Genomic DNA, 12413 nt, shown 5'->3' on the forward strand with positions numbered 1-12413 from the left:
GGCACTACCTTTTATGGAACTCTTACAGCACTTTACAGGTTTTATTTTGTTTTTCATTTATTTTAAATAAATTTTGTTTTTAAAATTTTATTTAATTTTAATTTTTATTTTTAAAGCATTTTTATTTTATTTTTTAAATTTTATTTTTTATTTACTTCTTATTTTTAATTTTTCTATTTTTAAAGCTTTTTATTTTATTTTTAATTTTATTTTTTATTTAATTTCTATTTTTAATTTTTCTATTTCTAAAGCTTTTTATTTTTTTAAATTTTATTTTTTATTTAAGTTTTTTCTATTTTTAAAGCATTTTTTTATTTTTATTTTTTATTTTTTTATTTTTAATTTTTTTTTTTTTAGAGCTTTTATTTTTTATTATTTTTTATTTTTCTATTTTTAAAGCTTATTTTATTTTTCTAATTTTATTTTTAATTTTTATTTTCAATTTTTCTATTTTTAAAGCTTTTATTTTTTTATTTTATTTTTTATTAAATTTTTATTTTTAATTTTTCTATTTTTAAAGTTTTATTTAATTTTTTAATTTTATTTTTTTATTTTTAATTTTTCTATTTTTAAAGGTTTTTATTTTTTTTTTAATTTAGTGCTGCCCAGACCAACTCAAGCTGGTGATTGTGGTGGTGTTTGAGGGTCTTGCAATACAGCACTACCTTTTATGGAACTCTTACAGCCCTTTACAGTTTTTACTTTGTTTTTAATTTATTTTAAATTAATTTTTTTTTTTTAAATTTTATTTAATTTTTATTTTTAATTTTTTTATTTTTAAAGCATTTTATTACATTTTATTTGGTGCTGCCCAAACCTGCTGTAGTGCATTTCTATACTTTGTAATACTTTGAAGTAGTTTTGTTTTGTATCCCCATATTTTTCCCAAATGGTTTATCCCAAACTGTACCCCCCTCCCTTTACCTGTGTTATCCCTCTCCCGGGATGAGATCATCCCCAAACCCCGACCCTGGCTCTCTGTCAATCACTCAGCCTCCCATCCCCTCCATGCAGAAGTTTCGGTCCAAGTCGTCCAGTGATTAGCCAGAGGCCAGGGGTCAGCCCCCCGAGCCTTGCCCCATACGCTGTCCTGTATGTCTATGCCCCAGCATCCATCCCTTAGGGTCACTTATTGGTTGGTAAAATGTTATCTACTTTCGGTTTCCACCTCCCTTTAAATGTAACCTTGGCACATCTCCCTGGGGCTCTTGGCAGGAGGCCCCTGAGGTGCAGGAGCTCCTTTGGGACTCCTAATAAAACCTTGGATTAACCCCTGCTAAGAGTCGGCCCTTTATCATCTACCGCTGTCTCTGGTGTCTCTTGTGCTGCACAGGGGCCCAGCCCAGGTGCCCTCAGTACCCTCGGGGCACAGAGAGTGTCTGCCCCCAGCCCAGGTGCCCTCAGTTCCCTCGGGGCACACACAGAGAGTGTCTCCCCCCAGCCCAGGTGCCCTCAGTACCTTCGGAGCACAGACAGTGTCTCCCCCCAGCCCAGGTACCCTCAGCACCCTCAGGGCACAGAGAGTGTCTCCCCCCAGCCCAGGTGCCCTCAGCACCCTCGGGGCACACACAGAGAGTGTCTCCCCCCAGCCCAGGTGCCCGCAGTACCCTCGGGGCACAGACAGTGTCTCCCCGCTCTCGGCCGTGTCAGGGCTGCCCCCCGGTGTCTGCCGACTCAGGACCGGCCGAGGGTTACTGGGAGGCTCGCACAAACCCGCTCGGCCGCTCATTGTGGTGGTGTTTGAGGGTCCCCAGGACGAGGGAAGAGACAAGAATCTTGACTCCACCTTTCAGAAGGCTGAAATATTATTTTATGATCTCTATTATATTAAAAGAAAATGAGATAGTAGAACTATACTAAAAGAGCAAGGAGACATCAGAAAGCTGGAAAGGAATGAATAATAAAAACCTGGGACTGCTCACAGCCCCGACACAGCTGGACCATGATTGGTCATTAAGTAGAAACACTGCACAGGAGACCAATCCAAGATGCCCCTGTTGCTAAACCATCTCCAGCCCACACTCCACAGCCAGCAGATCGTTATTGGTTCCATTTCTGTTCTGAGGCTTCTCAGGAGAAAAATCCCAGCAAAAGGATTTTCATCAAACACGTCAGTGCCAGGTGATGGCACAGGCAGCATGGGCCGGCCGAGGTCACTGTGTCATCCCTGCCAGCCCAGGTGTCACAGCAAGGAGCAGAGAGCTCACCCTGTACTCACCCTGCGCTCACCCAGCCCTGCCAAGGGACCGGCTGCCAAAACAGAGCCGTGCCATGCATGCCAGTGTCTGCATGGCAGAGAGAGGACATGAAAAGCCACTGAGGAAGCTGCCACCTCCTCCCTGAGCTCTGCCCTGCAGGCCGGGCCATGGGCAGCCACTTTGGGAAGGCTGCATTTGCTGCCCATCAGCTGCTCTGTGTCTGACAGGAATTGAAATAGCCCAGGTTTGGGTCGGTGCTGAGCAGAAGGCAGTGAGGAGAAAGGGAGAAGGCTGTGCTGCAGGCCAGGTGGATCCAGGCAGAGCCAATTTGGGCAGCAGCCTTGTCTAAGAGCATTTCATTTTCCACTTCTACTACATTACATTTCATTTTGCACTTCTGCTAGAACTGCATGTCAACAGCTTTCAAATATCCTCCTCAGTCCCAGCAGCCTGCTTCAAAGTGCTGTGTCTTTATCAGACCATTGATGGTCCTTCTGAAATGTGAGTCTCACTGGCCGCATCCAAACCTTGTGCTTGAAGAGCATTCCTAAAAATTAAAGCAGATTGGGCCTTTGGGGAAGAAGGGGCTGCAAAGCATCTCCTAAAGCATTTTCTACTCCAATTTCATTGTGAGGAAACACACCTGAAGGATGATGCAGGGATTAGGATTGAGACAAAGATGAGTTTGCTAGGTCAATTTTACTTTGAGAGCTTGAGAAGCACAGGAAGCCCAGGTGATGATCCCAGAGGGTTGAACACAGAGGTTTCACCCTCCCGGATATACAAGGGCCTTACCTTAAAACCACTGCTCTCAGCACGCAGCTGTCTCAACACTGCATTCATGTTTTCTCCTCTTTGTGCATGTGTAGAATTGAAATCCCTCTTGGGGAAGAAGCTTATTCCAAGTAAATTCCTAAACAATTAGCTGAAAAAAACCCTGAAATGTTCTTTCATAGCCTTGTAGATTTTTAAAGCCTTTGACATTTGAAACACTGTTCCCCTGCAAGGCCTTTTCCTAAATCCCAGCTTCTCAGAAGGCCCAAGGGGACAGGGTTGGCCAAGGGTGGAGCTGTTCTGGATTTGCTGGTGGTGCCTTGTAGTGAACAGTGTGTTCAGAGCTGCTCTGCTGGTTCTGCCTATCACTTTGACAGGGAAGGAGTGTGCTGGGATATGATAAATCACTAAATTGTCACTTCTAAATGCTGCTTGCAATGAAAACACTGTGCATAAACCCTCCTCAATGCTGTTAAATTTGTCTGCTAGATTTCTTCCCTCCCACCCCACCACTGCTGCTCTAAGATCCATTAGTAGCTCAGTCTTTCTTTGTGTTTTGTTTGACATTTATGCCCAGTTTCCCCAAAGTTTTGGGGGTTCTTTTTAAAATATGATATTGATTTTTTTTCTTGGTTTAAAAAAAACCCTGAAATACACACACACACACACACTAAAGAAGCATGTCTCCATTGCTCAGCCCTGAGTGGTAAAGGAAGAGCAACAGGAAGGGTGGTTTGCGGTGCTGGAGAAAGTCTCTGCCAGGCTTAAAGGAGCATCCCATTTCCACAGATGGCTTTTTTTTTTTTTTTTTTTTAATGGGTTATGGTGCTGGGAAGATCTGGAAAGAGTGCAAGCGCCTCATTCCAGTTTGGATGTCTTGTTTTAAGAAATGTGTTCTTTCAGTTCTTGGAGAGCATAGTTTTGGATTCATCCTCACATCCTCCAGTCTTGGTGGCTCTGTTGGTTTTTTATTTCCCTTTCTCTGCCCTTTTCCCTGCCCTCACTCCCCTGATGGCTGCAGGGGATGTGATTCAGGCACTCATCACTGCTCTGCAGCTGCTTTACAGAGCTAAAACTGACTGGGTCTTTCACCCTCCTCTCATAGCAGTGGTGCAGAGTGAGGCACATGGCAGGGCAGGGCTTTTATCTGTTGTTTTATCTTCTGGTTTGATGTTTAACACATGAGGCAGAACCCCAAGCCCCTGCTCACCATGTCAGGCTAGGCTGCAGGGGAGCACATTGACAGCAACACAGTGGCTGCACCACAACCACCATCAATCAATCCGATAGAAAAAGGGTTTAAGGCCTCTAACAGTGCCATGGTGACTGAGCTGAGCCCAACCTGGGTCTAGCTTAATCCCTGATCTGTGTAAACCCCTCTTCTGTGCTTTCCTGAGGCTGGGACAGCTGGAGAGGTTGCTCTCCATGAGCACAGGATGGCAGCTGAGGGCTGAAACTCGCTGAGCTGCCTCCCCAGTAGGGGATGGGCTTGTGAGGGATTTAAAAGAAAAAACATTACCATGTCTTTGTCAGTCTGCCATGCTCGCTTAAGCTGGCTGCTGGTGATTTGTAGTATTTTATAAAATAAAAACCAAATGCTTTCCCTTTATAAGGAAATATGCTATGAAGAGGGCTTCAAAGGAAAGATGATTAGTTACTATCCAACTGTTGCTAAATTCATTGCTTGATGGTCCATATACTGCATTTTTTAATGTCACTGATAGCTGATACAGACCATTCCCAAGCTGTTTGATAATTATTTATCAGCCATCTGCATCAGCATCATCTGCATGACCAGTGATGGCCAAAAAGCAGGAAGGAGAGAAAGGGCTTAAGCTGTAGGCAGGAAAGGGAAGGCAGAAACCAAGCAGCAAACAATTGGCACCTGGGCTCCATTGAAGACTAAAAGTGGCAAAAAATGGCTTAATTGAAAAATCTGCCTATTATGTGTGCAGTCTCCAAGGGGAAACAAACAAACCCATTCAAAGGAAGGGAAAAAAAGGCAAAGAATTAAAAAATCCTTGTGCTGTTATGCAGAATTGGGGGGTTTAACTTTTCCCAATCTCTTCCCAGTCTCAGGCAGAAATATTTCTATAACCAAACCATCTCCCTTTTTAAAGCATTTAGCTGGATTGAGTAATTTCTTAAGTCCTCCATCATCAGGACCAGTTTGGGTTTGGCAGCTCAAACACCTTGGCAAGGCCAGGACAACTTCAGTGGTTCTCCTTGTCCTGAAAGAGAGGAGAAAAGGGAAGTTAAGCTCACTGCAGAATCAAAGCCTCCTGCATTTCATCTTTTGGCTTAGATTGCTCACCATGGAGTATGAGCCATAAAAAAAGGGGAGGTGGCACCAAATTGAACTAAAAAGTGCCCTTTCCCAGTGCTTTTATTCCAGACATTCAAAGGAAGCTCATTTTTCTTCTAGCATTCTTTCCCTCATTTTAGCAGAACCATTCTCACCCCAGACCCCACTCAGCAGTTGTTCAATCTTTTGGCACTGGATCTGGACAAAGGAAGGGACACATCTGGGTCACAGGAAAGCACAGAGGGAAACCCTCCAAAACTGGCCAGAGAAAAATGAAATGCAGGAAGACTTACCTGCAGCTGGATGCTCTTTGCACTGGGCTTCCTTTAAAGGAATGGATTTGCTGCTAAACACATCTCAGGCTCAGATGTGACCAGGGAGAAGGTGGGATGGAGATGAGGAGTCAGACAGGGAATAACCAGGGAGATGCAGGGCCCAGGAACATGAAGGATGGAGAAGAAAAGGAACAGGGATTGTTCTCCTTGTTTAGATCCATCAGTGCTGAGAGCTTGGGAAGCACATGAGGGTACCAGAGGGATGCTGGGCAGGAGCAGGAGAACTCCAGGATAAGGGCAAGCTGCTCCCACTCCAGGGCTGGGCCAGGGAAGGAGGGGAATGATTTCTCTCCCCTTTCCAGTGGGATGCAGGTGCCACCCCCTGCAGAGGCAGGAAAACTGCCTTGCAATCAAGGACAAAACCTGCCTGGCAAGCCCAGGATGCCAGCAGCCATTCCTCCTGGATTTCCTGCTTACAGGCATTTTAAGCTTGCTTTGTCTCAAAATGCCCTTTTTTGCCAAGGGCATTCCCATTTCTTTTGGATCCTGAACAGAGGTTTGGAAAGCTGACTTTGATGAGGGAACTGTTTCCTATTTTGATCCGTGTTAACTTGGAGTTTCCCTTGGCACCAAAATCAGGGGGTGAACCCACCCCTTGAAGGGCCATAAGATCCTAACTATCCAATCCCCAATCCCCTCAGCATTGGCTTGTAGAACCTTCTCAGGGTTAATTTAGCAAACTTAAGGGTTTGGCAAGTTCAGGATCAAAACAACCAAAAAAATTCGTGAAAAAGAAACTGAACTGAGGCTGGCTAAAAGCTGAAGACTCATTACAACAATTCAGTGACAAGGAAGCAGGATTGATCCTGTGAAAAACGCCAATCACTTGTTTTTACACTTTTAAAAGGTTAACAGTAATTAAATGGTTACAAAAATAATAATACAATTAGAGTAATAATAATTTGGACAAATTAAATTAGGACAATATGAGACAATAGAGACAAAGAGTTATGGATGTCCGGGTACCTTTTTCTGGGCAGCACAAGCCTGAAAAAGGACCCCTGTTAACAAAGGATTAACCCTTAAAAACAACAGCCTGTTGCATATTCATACATCTCATACATGATGCATAAATTCCATTCAAACACAAGATTCTGTCTGGTCATGGTCAACTTCTTCCTCTGAATCCTAACAGCGCCTTCGAGGCAGGAAGAAGTTCATTTCTTCTAATAAGAGAGCACTAAATTCTTTTGCTCTGAAAGATTTAGGTGTCCTGTGGCTGCTATCTCGCTGCGAGTCCTTTCTTTAAAAAAAGTCTCCAACATAGCATAGTTTCTATTTTAACATTTTGTTATAACCTAAAACTATATTTAACACACTATTTAAGGGAATGAATACAGCATTACTTTCTAACACAACATATACCATATTCATTTTAATATTTGCGAAAAGCCACTCACAAAATACGCATTTTTCACATTTTCAATACTCACCAAGCCATCTGGCCAGAGTTCTGTGCCCACCGAGGACACAGCAACTAGCAGGGACCTTCCTCCCATTCTCCAGCACAGGCTTCTTCCCTCCACACGCAGGGAGCTGCAGACACTCAGGGAACACCGACTTAGTCACAACAGGAGAGGTACAAGGATAATTTGGAACTCGTTGTGACCTCAATGCCGCCTAGACCCAGGAGAAAGCACTCTTACCATCAGACGGAGCGGGGTATTTCCTGTACCGCCCTCTCTTCCCCCTACCCAAGGCGCATGAGCACACTGCCGCCATCATTGGAAGGGCAAGTGAGTGCCGCCCTCAGCCGCCATCTTGGGTGTGACGTAAAAGTGAGCCTTTTTTTGTCTCCCCTTTCCAGTTTTCACCCCCCTGCAGAGGCAGGAAAACTGCCTTGCAATCAAGTACAAAACCTGCCTGGCAAGCCCAGGATGCCAGCAGCCGTTTCTCCTGGATTTCCTCTCCGCAATCTTTGGTACTGGCAGAAGCCGCTCCCGGCCGAGCCGCCATCTTTGTTGTGGTACCCTTAAGCATCCCCCGCTCCTCACACAGGCGTTTCTCTTGCTGGCTGCCTTAACCCGGTCCCGACGCCGATCCCGCGCTCTCAGCGCCATTTTCTGCTGCTTTTCTCGGCGGGAGAAAACGGTTGGCGGGGTCAGCGGCACCGGAGCCCCGCGAACCGCGGTAGGGAGCGGCGGCGACGCCTCTGCCGGAGTCCTGCCGCGGCCGCCATCTTGAGTGCGGCTGGAGCCCGACCCGGCTCACGCAGGATCCTGGTACGCGGGCGCTTCGCCGTCTTGCAACGGGAGCTCTGTCCCCTCCGCGCCTCCGCCGCCCGCCGAAACCGGCCCCGCCGCTCTCGTTCTTCCCAGCCACCGCCCCGCACGGCGGCCGCTCAAGCCCGGTCGCGCTCCTCTGCACTCCTCACTGTGCTTCACCGCTGCCCTCTGTGCACAGCACCGCTCTGTGCCCACAAGGTGGCAGCACCGCCCCGCTGCCCGGGCCGGGCTGGACGCGCCTTGGGGCAGGCAGGGAACGGAGGCCGAAGCTGCCGGGGATTGATTTTGGAGTGATTCCCTTCAGCCCCAGCAGCTGTTCCTGCGGTTTAAGGGCACTTGGTTGGTTCATTCCTAGGTAAAAACGTTATAACCTGGTTTCAAAACGACTACGCATCTCTAGTCAGAGTTTCCTGCATTCCTGTATACAATAGAATGGATAGATTCTTTCCAAATGGTTTTAGAGATAAATTCCAATTCTTTGCCAATACCTATAAAAAAACGAAAAACTTGTCAGGTTTTGGTGTTCTACACCCACCCCTCCATGTGAATTTTCTGGCAGCTTTTGGTCCCTCTGGGGCAGGGTAACCCAGCATGACCCCCCCTCATTCCCCACTCACCTGCTCCTCCATCACAGCCTGGTGTGACCGTGTTCACAGGAGTCTTAGGATGAGGGAAGAGACAAGGAGTTGACTCCATGTTTCAGAAGGCTCGATTTATTATTTTATTATCTATATTCTATTAAAAGAATAGAAGAAAGGATTTCATCAGAAGGCTAGCTAAGAATAGAAAAAGAAAGAATGATTTCACAAAGGCTTGTGTCTCGGACAGAGAATCCGAGCCAGCTGGATGTGCTTGGCCATGAATTAGAAACAACCACATGAGACCAATCACAGAGTTATGAAAAAGAAGCTTGACTAGGCCAATATTCAAGCAGCAATCAATTTATTATTTAATATGGTAAAGTATGAGCAATACAGAGCTGGGTACAGTGGGGGAAGTTTTCCCTCCAACTGCACACCAATAATTGAGGGTAACAGGTATTTATAGGGGTACTCATCAGCTTTTTCAGCAGTGTCTATTTCTAATTTTTACTCATCAGCAATTTTTATTCCAAATTATTACATCACAATTCTATACACTATTGTGATTTGAATTTCTCAGGATGTATTTTCAAAGGAGTATCCCCAGATGGTGATGGTCCAGTTTCCGAAAGAAGAAAGACGAATCCCATCTGGTGGAGTCCAGTTCCCCAGATGTGTGCCCACCTTTTAATTGCAGAGACTATCAATCTAATAACAGTGATGTCCAGCTTCCCTTTGGTCGAAACCATAAATCCTTGAGGTGGTGTTCATCTTCCTTTCTCAAACTGTTTTTCTCTGCTTCCATAAGGTGTGAGATAAGCATATTTCCTTTATATATATTCCAAAGCTATAGTTTCAAGGATACCAGTAATATTCTAAAATTATACTTCAAAAGGTTATTATTGCAGAGCTTTTTTATGGATTAAATGCAAGCAAAAAGCAACATCTTTAACACCTTAATTCCAATGCTCCTAAATCAACCAGGGTTAATTGCAAACAAAAGATAGGTTCAAAGGCCTTTTTCCATGCTTTATTTTCATCAGTTATTATTAGAATTCGCAACTATCCCATTATCGATGTCCACACATTTCGCATTCGCAAGTACACACTTGGCCTGTTTGTACCTGACACGGAACACAGCTTCTCATCTCACAACAGATCCCCCTGTTGCATTCCACAGCAGCAGATAATAATTGTTTACATTTTGTCCCTGAGGCCTCTCAGCTTCCCAGGAGGAAAAATCCTAAGGAAAGGATTTTCCAGAAAAGATGTCTGCGACAACCTCCCAGCTGCTGGTGGGCTGGAGCCTCACCAGGGTGGCCATGGCCAGGGTACCACACAGGTGAGAGCGTGGGGAAAGGGAATTCCGCACCTTCCCTCTCTTCCCGGGGACGCCGTAACCCCAGGGAGGTGCAGGGCTGCGCCAAGGGGAAAGCGCTCGGCGGGAGGGAAAAGGATGTTACGGGACTCTGGGTGTTTGTTGTTGCTGATGTTGTTGCTGTTTGTCTTCCTACTGTGAGAGACAACTGCTCACTTTGAAAATTTAAAAAGCTTTATTAAACCTTAACAAAAATACAACAAAGGACTACATAAGGAAAAAGCTGCAGCACTGGGAGCTGTCCCCTTGTGCACACCATGTGGCTGGTTCATGTTCAAGATGGATGCTTAGTCTTTTATACCCCTGGGGTTGGATCAGCCAGCCCTGGTCCCTCCCCAAATCTGTCAGTCAGCTCTTCTGTGCCATTTATCAGTGCAGACTGCTTCCTTGTCACTGGATTGGAGCTCAGGTGTTGCCATGCCCATCCCCTGAGCACCCCCAAGCTTTTCCATTCCCAGCTGCCCCGTGCAAGGGACACCTGTGCAGCTTCTTTGTACCTGTCCTGGACAGCCCAGGCTGTCTGATGGCAGCAATACAGGGGGGAAAGGGAACTGTGGGGAGAACAGAGGACATCTAAACTACAATAACATAACTGTACATCACTAAAGCTTCTCTTAATATTCACACAATAGTTATCTTTTAATTGCAAGAGCCAATCATCTCATTATCCATTTATAACACTATATATACATATATATGCTGTTTGTCTTCATGTGTGTGTGTATATATATATAGTAAAGAACTGTCATTCCTTTCCCCATATCTTTGCCTGAAAGCCCTGTAGTTTCAAGGTTATAATAATTTGGAGGGAGGGGGTCATCTTTTCCATTACAGGAAAGTTCCCACTTTCCTTGGCAGACAGCTGTCTTTTAAAACTAGGACAGCTAGCTTAGCATTATTTGAAGATTTCACCTGTTCAGATTTTACCTGTCACTTCAAATCCCACATTTCCCTGGAGAGCAGGGAGGGCCCAATTCTTTAATGGGCAATTAATATAAACCAAAAGGTTAATATTACAAACATTGGTCTATTTTGAAATTAAACCAATAATTCTACATGGAGAAAAATATTTTAATGGACTTTGAAATGCAAAAATTTAGTTTAAAAATAAATTAAAAATTGGGCTTTCTTGAAATAGTTTTACTGCTAAAAGCACACTAGTGGAAGTATTAACAACAGTGCTAAAAAAACAGGTATTAATCATATTTCTTTGTTAAATCTATGCTTTTTGTATTTTTGACTTTGTTCTATTAATTATATAAAAGTATCAAGGACGTAGTATTTATGAAAAATTGTGTCTTTCCAGATTATAAACTTTGAATATGGTAATTTGTATAGAAAAGATAATGGGATAAATTTTGGTTTATCAACCAAAATGTCATGGTATCAACACAAGTCATGAATTCATGTCAGATCCATTTTCTTTTAAACTTCAGGGACAACTTCTCTGTAACGGTTTAATTCAGTTCCTTTTTCTTCCCCATGATCCAAAACAATGTCAATGTGACAATGTTCAATACTCATTCTTTTGAGACCACCTGCCTTCTAAACAGAAATGGACAAGTTAGCATTTTTGGACAGCAGACATGCTGTTGAATATGTGATGTACTGGAAAAATCCATACATTGATTATTGTATTTTTTATAGTTGGCAAGACATTGAATTTAAGACAGCAAATAAATGAATACACCCCATTGCTTTCCCTCTTTCTCTTGCCTGTGGTTGCACATTTCAAGAATGAAGTGAGGCAAAAATTGGAGTTAAAAAAAATGCACGTCTAAAGGAAAAACAAGGTAGTCGACTATAATCCAAATGAAACCATTACCTGACAGAACCTGGAATATTATTATTAGGGTGTTGAGCTGACCCTGCTTGAAAAGCACAAGAAGCCCTGCCTTTGGCTGGAAGGCCTTGGATACCTGCACAGCAGCACCACTCTCTAACTGAATCCAACAATCTCATCCCCTCAGGGCTCTGACATGGGACATGAATTTGCCACAGCTGCAGTTCATAAATTAGCATCAGTATTATACAGTGATAAGAGAAGATGGCCACTTGGCCTGCTCCCTCCCATTTAAAAGTGTTTATAACGCACAGAGAGGCTCCTTGTTTGATGCTAATGGACAGCATCTCTTTCTGCTAACTGAAATATCCATTTTGGCACCCAAGTAAGTACTTCCCATTGCTCTTTCCAGGCACAGGTTCTATTTCCTTGCTAATCTGAAGAGCTACTCTTGAGTCAAGTGAAGCAGTCCAAGCAAATCCTCTCCTGCTGTAAACCTCTGAGCCTATATTTAACATGGAAATGAATTGAATGAACCAAACAAGGAGCTAGAAGGAACCTGCTGGAGCCCAGGAGAGACTCACAGAGGCTCCATGTGTGCTGTAGGTCTACACCTGTAGACTCACAGCTCCAGGTGTGCTGCTGGCCTGGGCTGGGGAGCCATGGAGTGAGAGTTCAAATCTGCTCCCCAGCTCCTTGTTTCCAGGAGGAAGGGCACCAGGCATTTTGTTTGCCTCTCTTGCACACTGGCTTCCAAATAACCCAGGTGGGGCCCAAGAGGCTGATTGCCAAGCACTGACACTGCTGCAGGGCCATCTCTGAAGCACCATTTAG

The 12413-nt window shown here is 44.3% G+C and overlaps 1 long non-coding RNA gene across 1 annotated transcript; it reads right to left on the reverse strand.

Moving 5' to 3' along the window:
- Positions 1-4960: 4960 nt before the first annotated feature.
- On the reverse strand, positions 4961-8034 carry LOC143693886 (uncharacterized). The gene is made up of 2 exons (XR_013181861.1): positions 7046-8034; positions 4961-5203 (listed from the first exon to the last, which is right to left on the reverse strand). It is a non-coding gene; the product is annotated as an uncharacterized LOC143693886 (long non-coding RNA).
- Positions 8035-12413: the final 4379 nt, after the last annotated feature.

This window comes from Agelaius phoeniceus, chromosome 4 (assembly GCF_051311805.1).
Source record: "Agelaius phoeniceus isolate bAgePho1 chromosome 4, bAgePho1.hap1, whole genome shotgun sequence".
NCBI classification, from domain to species: Eukaryota; Metazoa; Chordata; class Aves; order Passeriformes; family Icteridae; genus Agelaius; species Agelaius phoeniceus.